Source organism: Panulirus ornatus, chromosome 8, assembly GCF_036320965.1.
Source record: "Panulirus ornatus isolate Po-2019 chromosome 8, ASM3632096v1, whole genome shotgun sequence".
Lineage (NCBI taxonomy): Eukaryota > Metazoa > Arthropoda > Malacostraca > Decapoda > Palinuridae > Panulirus > Panulirus ornatus.
The window spans coordinates 32759976-32774770 of NC_092231.1; positions in this window are offsets into that span (position 1 = coordinate 32759976).

Sequence of the window (14795 nt, forward strand, 5' to 3'; positions counted from 1 at the left end):
AAGAGAGAGGCATTTGGTCGATTTATGAAGGGAAATAATGCAAATGAGTGGGAGATGTATAAAAGAAAGAGGCAGGAGGTCAAGAGAAAGGTGCAAGATGTGAAAGAGAGGGCAAATTAGAGTTGGGGTGAGAGAGTATCATTAAATTTTAGAGAGAATAAAAAGCTGTTTGGAAGGAGGTAAATAAAGTGCGTAAGACAAGGGAACAAATGGGAACTCCAGTGAAGGGGGCTAATGGAGAGATGATAACAAGTACTGGTGATGTGAGAAGGAGATGGAGTCAGTATTTTGAAGGTTTGTTGAATGTGTTTGATGATAGAGTGACAGATATAGGGTGTTTTGGTCGAGGTGGTGTGCAAAGTGAGAGGGTTAGGGAAAATGATTTGGTAAAGAGAGAAGAGGTAGTAAAAGCTTTGCGGAAGATGAAACCTGGCAAGGCAGCCGGTTTCGATGGTATTGCAGTGGAATTCATTAAAAAAAAGGGGATAACTGTATTGTTGACTGGTTGGTAAGGTTATTTAATGTATGTACGACTCATGGTGAGGTGCCTGAGGATTGGCGGAATGCATGCATAGTGCCATTGTACAAAAGCAAAGGGGATAAGAGTGAGTGCTGAAATTACAGAGGTATAAGTTTGTTGAGTATTCCTGGTAAACTAATTGGGAGGTAAGTTTGAATGGAGAAAAAATGGAGCGTTGAAGAATGTGTGGAAGTCGAGAACATTATCTCGGAAAGCGAAAATTGGTATGTTTGAAGGAATAGTGGTTTCAACGAAGTTATATGGTTGCGAGGCGTGGGCTATGGATAGAGTTGTGCGCAGGAAGGTGGATGTGCTGGAAATGAGATGCTTGAGGACAATATGTGGTGTGAGGTGGTTTGATCGAGTAAGTAATAATAGAGTAAGAGAGATGTTTGGTAATAAAAAGAGTGTGGTTGAGAGAGCAGAAGACGGTGTTTTGAAATGTTTTGGTCTCATGGAGAGAATGAGTGAGGAAAGATTGACCAAGAGGATATATGTGTCAGAGGTGGAGGGAAGGAGACGTGGGAGACCAAATTGGAGGTGGAAAGATGGAGTAAAAAAGATTTTGAGTGATCGGGGCCTGAACATGCAGGAGGGTAAAAGGTGTGCAAGGAATAGAGTGAATTGGAACGATGTGGTATACCGGGGTCGACGTGCTGTCAGTGGATTGAACCAGGGCATGTGAAGCGTCTGGGCAAAACCATGGAAAGTTCTGTGCGGCCTGGATGTGGAAAGGGAGCTGTGGCTTCGGTGCATTATTACATAACAGCTAGAGACTGTGAAAGAATGTGACCTTTGTTGTCTTTTCCGAGCGCTACCTCGCTAACGCGGGAGACAGCGACAAAGCAAAATAAATAAATAAATAAATAAATATATAGATATATAAATATATATATATATATATATATATATATATATATATATATATATATATATATATATATATATATATATATATATATATATATGTGTGTGTGTGTGTATCTTTTTTTTCATACTATTCGCCATTTCCCGCGATAGCGAGGTAGCGTTAAGAACAGAGGACTTTGCCTTTGAGGGACTATTCTCACCTGGCCTCCTTCTCTATTCCTTCTTTTGGAAAAAAAAAAAAAACGAGTGGGGAGGATTTCCAGCTCCCCGCTCCCTCCCCTTTTAGTCGCCTTCCACGACACGCAGGGAATACGTGGGAAGTATTCTTTCTCCCCTAACCCCAGGGATAATACATATATATATATATATATATATATATATATATATATATATATATATATATATATATATATATATATATATATATATATATATTGCTTTGTCGCTGTCTCCCGCGTTTGCGAGGTAGCGCAAGGCAACAGACGAAAGAAATGGCCCAACCCACCCCCATACACATGTATATACATAAGTCCACACACGCAAACATACATACCTACACAGCTTTCCCTGGTTTACCCCAGACGCTTCACATGCCCTGATTCAATCCACTGATAGCACGTCAACCCCGGTATGCCATATCGATCCAATTCACTCTATTCCTTGCCCTCCTTTCACTCTCCTGCATGTTCAGGCCCCGATCACACAAAATCTTTTTCACTTCATTTTTCCACCTCCAATTTGGTCTCCCACTTCTCCTCGTTCCCTCCACCTCCGACACATATATCCTCTTGGTCAATCTTTCCTCACTCATTCTCTCCATGTGCCCAAACCATTTCAAAACACCCTCTTCTGCTCTCTCAACCACGCTCTTTTTATTTCCACATATCTCTCTTACCCTTACGTTACTTACTCGATCAAACCACCTCACACCACACATTGTCCTCAAACATCTCATTTCCAGCACATCCATCCTCCTGCGCACAACTTTATCCATAGCCCACGCCTCGCAACCATACAACATTGTTGGAACCACTATTCCTTCAAACATACACATTTTTGTTTTCCGAGATAATGTTCTCGACTTCCACACATTCTTCAAGGCTCCCAGAATTTCCGCCCACTCCCCCACCCTATGATCCACTTCTGCTTCCATGGTTCCATCCGCTGCCAGATCCACTCCCAGATATCTAAAACACTTTACTTCCTCCAGTTTTTCTCCATTCAAACTTACCTCCCGATTGACTTGACCCTCAACCCTACCGTACCTAATAACCTTGCCCTTATTCACATTTACTCTTAACTTTCTTCTTTCACACACTTTACCAAACTCAGTCACCAGCTTCTGCAGTTTCTCACATGAATCAGCCACCAGCGCTGTATCATCAGCGAATAACAACTGACTCACTTCCCAAGCTCTCTCATCCCCAACAGACTTCATACTTGCCCCTCTTTCCAAAACTCTTGCATTCACCTCCCTAACAACCCCATCCATAAACAAATTATATATATATATATATATATATATATATATATATATATATATATATATATATATATATATATATATATATATATATATATATATATATATATATACATATATATAAATGCCCATTCACTCACATATACATACATATGCAGACACAGACATATACATATGTACACATGTACACACAACAAAAAAACTATCGCGCAGAGGGGGTCTGAAGACGTGTGTAATGATCACTGACCTACCTGTTGTACCATGCCGGTAGGGTTGGTATACGTGCCTGGAAGCCACAGGTTTCCAGAGTCCTATGCTAGACCCATGTAAGTTATGTGCCACAAGAGCGGCATTATATTATTAACAATAAAATTACATCATGCAAGGCAGTACGAACCCCTACTTTTGAATTGGTGTGTGTATTATATCTGTGAGACACACACAGCTATATGCGGCAACCCCCGCATGTGGTAGCTGCAGCATACCTCAATGTGATGCCAGGTAAACACAATAGCTTCATATTGTATAGGTGTAATTTGGGAAGAATATGTTTTACTATTGATATTGTATTATTCTATAGCACATCTGGGTTCGTGGCAGTCCATAAAGGTTATCTTACACCGCCATTTCGCGTCCATGCAGGAAATGTAATGAGACATGCGATATATTTTTGAAACAATGAAACAGCGCGGGTATAGTTCACTGCGAGCCAATGTCGAAAGGTTGTTTTTGTGGTATATCTAATTCTACCATGGAGACCTCACAAGCGACACGTGAAGCTATTCTACAGCTTCATAATGAGGGCTACAGCGACTCTGAAATTGGGAGACGTCTTGGTATTCACCGATCAACCGTAGCACGATGGATTCACCGACAGGCAGAGTTGGGCAACACAGACAACAGGCATCGGCGTGGACGCCCACGTTGCACAACCCCAGGTAATGATGTTGCATATATAGGTATACTGGACCACTTGATGTTATGTAAACAACCACATCACATGTTATATTTGCACTATGTCATCCTTTCCCTAGGCCATAGCAGCTGTCATTACTACTGCCACCTTCACGCCCGACGCTAGCAACATTCGGGATACTCTTGGTCTGCAGTGCACACCTCAAACTGTCCGAAACAGACATCACTCTGAGGGGCTACGTGGTCGCATACCAGCAACAAAACCTGTGTTAAGTGAGGCAAACATGGAGAGCAGGGTGGAGTATGCGTTGGAGTATGCGGACAAGCCACATCATTTCTGGGAGAACGTCATCTTTTGTGATGAAAAAACCTTCTGCAGCGATGGTCCCCCTGCAAACAAACATGTTTGGCGGCATCCTAACACCAGGTTAGCTCTTTCTCTGTCTGTCTGTCACACACACACACACACACACACACACACACAGAGGTTATGCTATATAACATATTTTCCATTTTATAATGACAATTTATGGTGAGGCCAACATGAACAACGTTCCGGAAGTGCTTTGAAACCAGGGTGCCACGGCCACCACAGTGGTTTGCTGCTTGAAACGTCCTGTTGTGCTGCAGTATTACATTTGAGTTATGCACACTCATTATCTTTTAAGTGAATAACAGTGATCATGATCACTTTATACGGCATATGTAAATACTGTAGCAATAATCTCCATTTACGATGTGATATCATAATGAATAATTATTATATATTAAGTTAGTTAATATTTTTTAATTTACTTAGTTATTATCTTAATCTATATTGCAGCAACAGTTGCACTAATATGATTGAGACACACGTGTGTCTTATGTAATTTTATACATTTTATATAACCAGATACGAGACACAACATGTGGTGGGCAGCAGGAGGAGTGGGCGCGCGCGTCAGTGCAGGACTATTTGGTTGGATCCATCCATGGTGCTGGTGTCGGTGAGTTGGTGGATGTCGTCGGGCCTGGCCAGTTGACCGGACCTAGATATGTTGAGATAGGGTGAAAGGAGGGCAAGGAATAGAGTGAATTGGATCGATGTGGTATACCGGGGTTGACGTGCTGTCAGTGGATCGAATCAGGGCATGTGAAGCGTCTGGGGTAAACCATGGAAAGCTGTGTAGGTATGTATATTTGCGTGTGTGGACGTATGTATATACATGTGTATGGGGGTGGGTTGGGCCATTTCTTTCGTCTGTTTCCTTGCGCTACCTCGCAAACGCGGGAGACAGCGACAAAGCAAAAAAAAAAAAAAAAAAAATATATGCTGTATGGTTGCGAGGCGTGGGCTATGGATAGAGTTGTGCGCAGGAGGATGGATGTGCTGGAAATGAGATGTTTGAGGACAATGTGTGGTGTGAGGTGGTTTGATCGAGTAAGTAACGTAAGGGTGAGAGAGATGTGTGGAAATAAAAAGAGCGTGGTCGAGAGAGCAGAAGAGGGTGTTTTGAAATGGTTTGGGCACATGGAGAGAATGAGTGAGGAGAGATTGACCAAGAGGATATATGTGTCGGAGGTGGAGGGAACGAGGAGAAGAGGGAGACCAAATTGGAGGTGGAAAGATGGAGTGAAAAAGATTTTGTGTGATCGGGGCCTGAACATGCAGGAGGGTGAAAGGAGGGCAAGAAATAGAGTGAATTGGAGTCATGTGGTATACAGGGGTTGACGTGCTGTCAGTGGATTGAAGCAAGGCATGTGAAGCGTCTGGGGTAAACCATGGAAAGCTGTGTAGGTATGTATATTTGCGTGTCTGGACGTGTGTATGTACATGTGTATGGGGGGGGGGGGGTTGGGGGACATTTCTTTCGTCTGTTTCCTTGCGCTACCTCGCAAACGCGGGCGACAGCGACAAAGTATAAAAAAAAAAAAAAAAAAAAAAAAAAAAAAATATATATATATATATATATATATATATATATATATATATATATATATATATATATATACATATATACATATATATGGTACAAACGTTGAACAAAGAGAGATCCGACTGTGTGTATATAGTTATCGTGCAGCCATGTCTTTATCAGCAAAACAAAAACAGACGAGGACTAAGAAATCAGATGGTCGTCAGTGTTGTCATTTCTGTCAACATGTATGATAGTTTAGTATTCTTGACTTATGGTTGTTATTTGATATATTAGGAATATCATAACTTGCAATTAAGAATATTCATTATTGTTAGAGCCACTATATGGGGGAGGGAGATCATATGTTGGCAACCCGACGGTGTTCATCGGTGCCCAGGGTCAACAACGAGGGGCCGACGTCGAGCCACCTACTGACCCCCTTATCACACCCCTCCAGCGGGGGGGGGGGGGGAGATACCAATTATGGGTACTCTTGTAATACTGTTTAGCTAGTGAGGAGCAAATTATCATATCGTAAGAGTATTATCAGAAATTAGCACGCAAAATAACCAGTGGGATGTATTACGAGTATAGCTGTAGGTTGATTATAGATATTGAATTGTTAAACTCCCAGTGGACATGTCCTTGTCCGTAGCAGTTCCCATACAGGATTACGCAACGTGCAAAAGTTCACTATTTACGGTGTTGAAATGAGAGCATATAGTGATACAGTTTCAAATAATGCATCGAGTGTAGAAAAGTGAGAGTGAAGTGGAAAAGTGACAAAGTGACAGTGAAGTAATTAACCAGGGAAACTGAACTGATCACCATAACCATGATCATCATCATCACCACCATCGTCATAACGATCATAATCATCACCACCATCGTCATAACGACCATGATCATCACCACCATCGTCATAACGACCATAATCATCACCACCATCGTCATAACGACCATAATCATCACCACCATCGTCATAACGATCATAATCATCACCACCATCGTCATAACGACCATAATCATCACCACCATCGTCACCACCACCACGACCATCATCATCACCACCATCGTCATAACGATCATCATCATCACCACCATCGTCATAACGACCATAATCATCACCACCATCGTCATAACGACCATAATCATCACCACCATCGTCATAACGACCATCATCATCACCACCATCGTCACCACCACCACGACCATCATCATCACCACCATCGTCATAACGATCATCATCATCACCACCATCGTCATAACGACCATAATCATCACCACCATCGTCATAACGACCATAATCATCACCACCATCGTCACCACCACCACGACCATCATCATCACCACCATCGTCATAACGACCATCATCATCACCACCATCGTCATAACGACCATAATCATCACCACCATCGTCATAACGACCATAATCATCACCACCATCGTCATAACGACCATCATCATCACCACCATCGTCACCACCACCACGACCATCATCATCACCACCATCGTCATAACGATCATCATCATCACCACCATCGTCATAACGACCATAATCATCACCACCATCGTCATAACGACCATAATCATCACCACCATCGTCACCACCACCACGACCATCATCATCACCACCATCGTCATAACGACCATCATCATCACCACCATCGTCATAACGACCATAATCATCACCACCATCGTCATAACGACCATAATCATCACCACCATCGTCATAACGATCATCATCATCACCACCATCGTCATCACCACCAAGACCATCATCATCACCACCATCGTCATCACCACCACGACCATCATCATCACCACCATCGTCATAACGATCATAATCATCACCACCATCGTCATCACCACCAAGACCATCATCATCACCACCATCGTCATAACGACCATAATCATCACCACCATCGTCATCACCACCAAGACCATCATCATAACCACCATCGTCACCACCACCAAGACCATCATCATCACCACCATCGTCACCACCACCACGACCATCATCATCACCACCATCGTCACCACCACCAAGACCATCATCATCACCACCATCGTCACCACCACCACGACCATCATCATCACCACCATCGTCACCACCACCAAGACCATCATCATCACCACCATCGTCATCACCACCAAGACCATCATCATCACCACCATCGTCACCACCACCAAGACCATCATCATCACCACCATCGTCACCACCACCAAGACCATCATCATCACCACCATCGTCATCACCACCAAGACCACATCATCACCACCATCGTCACCACCACCAAGACCATCATCATCACCACCATCGTCACCACCACCAAGACCATCATCATCACCACCATCGTCACCACCACCACGACCATCATCATCACCACCATCGTCACCACCACCAAGACCATCATCATCACCACCATCGTCACCACCACCACGACCATCATCATCACCACCATCGTCACCACCACCAAGACCATCATCATCACCACCATCGTCACCACCACCACGACCATCATCATCACCACCATCGTCACCACCACCAAGACCATCATCATCACCACCATCGTCACCACCACCAAGACCATCATCATCACCACCATCGTCACCACCACCAAGACCATCATCATCACCACCATCGTCACCACCACCACGACCATCATCATCACCACCATCGTCACCACCACCAAGACCATCATCATCACCACCATCGTCACCACCACCAAGACCATCATCATCACCACCATCGTCACCACCACCAAGACCATCATCATCACCACCATCGTCACCACCACCACGACCATCATCATCACCACCATCGTCACCACCACCACGACCATCATCATCACCACCATCGTCACCACCACCACGACCATCATCATCACCACCATCGTCACCACCACCACGACCATCATCATCACCACCATCGTCACCACCACCACGACCATCATCATCACCACCATCGTCACCACCACCAAGACCATCATCATCACCACCATCGTCACCACCACCAAGACCATCATCATCACCACCATCGTCACCACCACCAAGACCATCATCATCACCACCATCGTCACCACCACCACGACCATCATCATCACCACCATCGTCACCACCACCACGACCATCATCATCACCACCATCGTCACCACCACCACGACCATCATCATCACCACCATCGTCACCACCACCAAGACCATCATCATCACCACCATCGTCACCACCACCAAGACCATCATCATCACCACCATCGTCACCACCACCACGACCATCATCATCACCACCATCGTCACCACCACCACGACCATCATCATCACCACCATCGTCACCACCACCACGACCATCATCATCACCACCATCGTCACCACCACCACGACCATCATCATCACCACCATCGTCACCACCACCACGACCATCATCATCACCACCATCGTCATAACGACCATAATCATCACCACCATCGTCATAACGACCATCATCATCACCACCATCGTCATAACGACCATAATCATCACCACCATCGTCACCACCACCACGACCATCATCATCTCCACCATCGTCACCACCACCACGACCATCATCATCACCACCATCGTCACCACCACCACGACCATCATCACCACCACCATCATCACTACCACGACCCCAACCTTATCACCACCACCATCGCCATCATCATCATCATCATCATTACCAGTACCACCACGACCAACATTTCATCACCACCATGTTATCATCGCCATCACCACCACAATCATTATCACTACTATCAACATCGTTGCCACCACCAACACCACCATCATCATCACACATTATCTCTATCACCATCACTACCATCATCACCACCACTACCTCCACCACCAACACCACCACCGTAACCACAACCATCACCATGACCACCAACCACCAACCCTATCATCACTGCTATCATTACCACCGCCATCACCACAGCCATCACCACAATCCCCGCCATCAGTCCCAGCATTTTCATTGCTACCATCATCACCACCACCACTACAGCACCACGATTATCACCACCACCACAACCATCATTACCACCACCACCAGTATAACTATCGTCATCGTCACCATCAACACCACCCTCATTAGTACCACCTCCAACACTATCACCGCTACCGTAATCTTCTCCAGCACCATCATCAACACCGCAACCACCACCTTCGTTGCCACCATCACCAACGCCATCACCACCACCACATCCCACCACCAGCCTATCCTCATCACCACTACCAGCACTACTAGTGCCACCAACACCGTCTCCACCAACATCATCAACACCATCAGCAGCACCACCACCACCACTACCACAATTATAATAACATCATCAACACCATCATCTCAACCACCATGAACACGACGACTATCATCACCACCACCACTACCACCTTCATCATCACCACTACCACTACCATCACCACCACTACCATCATCATCACCATCATCACCACTAACAACAACTACAACACCATCGTTACCACCAACAACGTCTACGCTGACAACACCACCACATGGATGTTTGACAGTAATCCAATTCGTCGAGAAACCCACTCGCAACAAGAATATATTAGATTTAGTTTGAACTACAAATGAAGATTTCGTTAATAATGCTGAAGTTAAAGACAAGTTTGGTACTAGTGATCACCGACAAATTACTCTTGAGATCGCTTGCAACACTGCGTGTGGTCTTGGTTAACATGACACTCGCGAAAAAATGTCAGAATTTAAATGTGCAAATTTGAATGATCTTCGTATTGATCTCGACAGGCAAACCTGGGGTGATATAGTCAATGAAAATGACATGAATGCAGCTTGGAAAGGCTTCAGATAATCCATCAAAACAGCAGAGAGAACACACGTACCAGGTGGCGGAACGGTGAAGTAATCAAGTGCCCGTTGCCTTGTCTAGGAAATTAGCTCATAAGAAACTCAGAGGATCTAACAACCAACGTGACAAAGTATGTAAATCTGCGAGGAGAAAATAAGAGAATTATGCGACAAAGTAAACATCAGTATGAAGCGTATATTGCTAAGAATAGCAAACGAAACACTAAGGAGTTTTCAGTTATAGTTAGAAGCAAGAGAGTTATTACCCAGTCAATTGGTCCATTAATTACGGAAAACAATTCGTCCATATCTTCACTTTTGTGTTCAGCTCTGGACACCCTACCAGAAGAACGACACAGACAGACTGGAGAGAGTACAGAGTCGAGCTAACAGGATGATTCCCAGAATGAGAAACAAATCCTGAGATCAGATTAAACGACTTGAATCTATTAAGCTTAGAAAAGAGAAGGTTAAGAGCTGATCTGATACAAGTACTCAAAATTCTCAAAGGCTTTGATAATCCTGATCTATCAAGTTACCTAAGACTTGATTCTTGTGATTCTAATCGTAATAATGGATACAAACTTGTGGGTAAACGATTTACCTCGATGGAAGCGAAGTACTTTTTCTTCAAGAAGAAAAAGTTGCCAATTAAAGTAGCTGGAAGCAGTGCTATAGATACGTTTAAGAATCGTTTAAGAATACACTTGATAGATACATCGCTTTAAGTCCAGAACTGTCACTATTTGCGCCTCCATAGTCACAGTTACAATTTGCAAGATATTATCTTTGAATAATATGTATGCCTTCTAGCTTTTACCACACCACCACAAACAGTCTCGAAAGGACTCGTTCATCAGTTGCTGTTTGAGTCTTTTTGTATTCCTTTGTATCATCTCCATGAACAACGCCACCACCACCATTATCACCCTTATCATTATCACCACCACCACTACTACTATTACAATCACTATCACCAACACCACCACCACCATCGTCACCAGCACCTCAAATACCATCACCACCACCACCACTACTACATCACAATCATCAATAATACTATCATCACCAACACCACCATCACCATCATCACCACTAACACAATCATCATCATGACCACCATCAGCACCACCACCATCATGGCAAGCACCAACAACACTATCACCTCTATCATCACTATCACCACCACCATTATCACCACCACTATCCACACTACCACCACCATCACCACCACCCTCCCTTTTACTATCACCAACACCATCATCACCACCACAAACATCTCCAATACCATCATCATCTCCATCACCACCACCATCACCACTATCATCACCATCACCACCATCACCATCACCACCACCACTATCAACACAACCACCACCACTACCACCACCACTACCACCACCACCACATCATTATCACAGTCACTACCATTACCACCAACACTGACCCCTTCATCACCAGCACTACTAATACTACCATCACCACAACCAATACCATCATCACCACCACCACCTTCGTCACCATCATCATCACCACCACCTCTACAACTCCACCATCATCACCACCACCACCCTCACCATCACAACCATCACCGCATCGTTATGACGACCACTAATATCATCACCACTACAGTCATCATTACCATCACTGCCATTATCACCATCACCATCATCACCCCATTATCACCACCATCACCACTACAACCATCATCGCCAACAGATCATCACCATTATCATCGTGAATACCACCATCAAAACACCACCATGATCACCACCACTTCTATAATTGCCATCACCACCAACAATACCATCATAACCATCACCACTACCACCCACATTACCATCATCACCACCATCATCACCCTCCACACGTCTTTATCACTATCACCTCTGTATGTATGCACTATACTACACTTGTGTCATGATTCACCATTTATGTTGCACCCATTCAGCACACTTATGCTAACGTGACCCATTGTTGGCTCTGGCCACTCCAAGCAGAACATTTGTGGGTCTCTCCTCTCAACCAAGGGCACACACACACACACACACACACACACACACACACACACACACACACACACACACAATGCTACCCCATTGTACGAAGGGTGCAAAATGTCTGGCTAAGGGGTGAATTGTATCAAGTATTGTTATATTCTAATTCCTGTTAATGATTCATTTCCCACAACAGACCATTACCCTAAAGATCGTATCACAATTTATTCGAAAATTTCAGTTCTTTGTGAAAACACAAAATTCACATTACATAAAGGTCAGCCATGAATCACTTCATCGTTATACTTCAAAGAAAACGATACTCATCATTATGATTTTCTCTCGATAATAATAATGATAATAATAATAATAATAATGATAATAATAATAATAATAATAATAATAATAATAATGATAATTGTAATGGTAATGATAATAATAATGATAATGATAATAGTAATAATGATAATAATAATAATAATAATAATAATAATAATAATAATAATAATAATAATAATAACAATAATAATAGTAATAATGATGATAATGATGATAATGATAATGATTATGATAATGATAATAATAGTAATAGTAATTATAATGATAATAATAATAATGATAATAATAACAATAACAATAATAATAATAATGATAATAATAATAATAATAATAGTAATAATAATAATAATAATGATAATAATGATAATAACGATAATAATGATAGTAATAATAAGGGTAATGATAATAATAATAATAATAATAATAATTAGATGAAGAAGAAGAAGAAGAAGAAGAATGATAATGATGATGATGATAATAATAATAATAATGATAATGATAATGATAATAATAATAATAATAATGATAATAATGATAATAATAATAATAATAATAATGATAATAATAATAATGATAATAATAATAATGATAATAATAATAATAATAATAATGATAATAATAATAATGATAATAATAATGATAATAATAATAAGAAAAGCTTTCCATAAGACATTTGAAACAAGATCTGTCGCTGACAAGAAACAAAAATTTGTTGCCAAAATTCTCTCGAAAAAAAGAGAAGAAAGTTCAGTAAATCATCTTCATGATGAGCATCCGTCATGTGCGTCAGGCGGGCCAGGCAAACCTCTCTGATGACATCAGGCGAACTAATTAACTCTGTAGCTTGACGGATCGTGACATTATTCCAGGATTTACAAATGTTTCACATGACCAACTCCGGAGCCACATCCCCCACAAGGACCCACCTGGACCAAATAACGAAATGAATTACTCGGCTCCTGATTCGAACCAGTCGTGTCCATCATCCTCAGGACGCCGAGTCAATCATATTGAAACAGTAATGTCAGCAGGACATCTGTGTACCTCAGCTGCTGCTCGGAGGCAGGTCACATGTTGACTACCTGTCATCAAGATCTGCGCTAATATAAGAAAACTTCAACTGATGGAATATAAGAAAGCGAGGAGCATAAACACATCACCAGGATTGAAAATAATTGGCATACGTTATTTCAACTGTCATCGATGACCTTAAGTCCCACTTGGATTTAACTTTTCTATACATAGCATATATGGTCAACGAGGCACCACAATAACGTCTGTAGATTATCAGTAATAGTGATAATCATAATGATGCTACAGGAAGAATTAGTATTGTCTATTGCCAACAACCGTGACTGTATTCAGAACTTAGCAGGTAACTATTACAGGTACTGACTTCCTCGGCCTTGAACCTAACTGGGACCATTGTGGGGGTCATGTCGAAGATGGCCATCTTAACTACACTCTCACTTCATTACTAATGGCCATCATCGTTACACACACATCACTCCATCTGTCTAATACTCTTCACTAACTCAGCTTGAACCTAGCGAGAATTATCATGATCTCACTATGCTCTTCTTCACTACACCTTAATCTTCACAACCAAGGCCATAATCACTACGTCCTCAATAACACTGACTTTTGACTTAACCCTATCAAAGATTAACCTTTTTCTCAGAGAGGTAGACGAACACACAATACCATTATCAATATGTAATAATAGTAATGATGATGATGATAATAATGATAATAATGATAATAATAATAATAATAATAATAATAATGATAATAATAATAATAATACTAATAATATTAATAGTAATAATAATAATAATAATAATAATAATAATAATAATAATAATAATAATAATAATAATAATAATAATAATAATAATAATGATAATAATGATAATAATAAT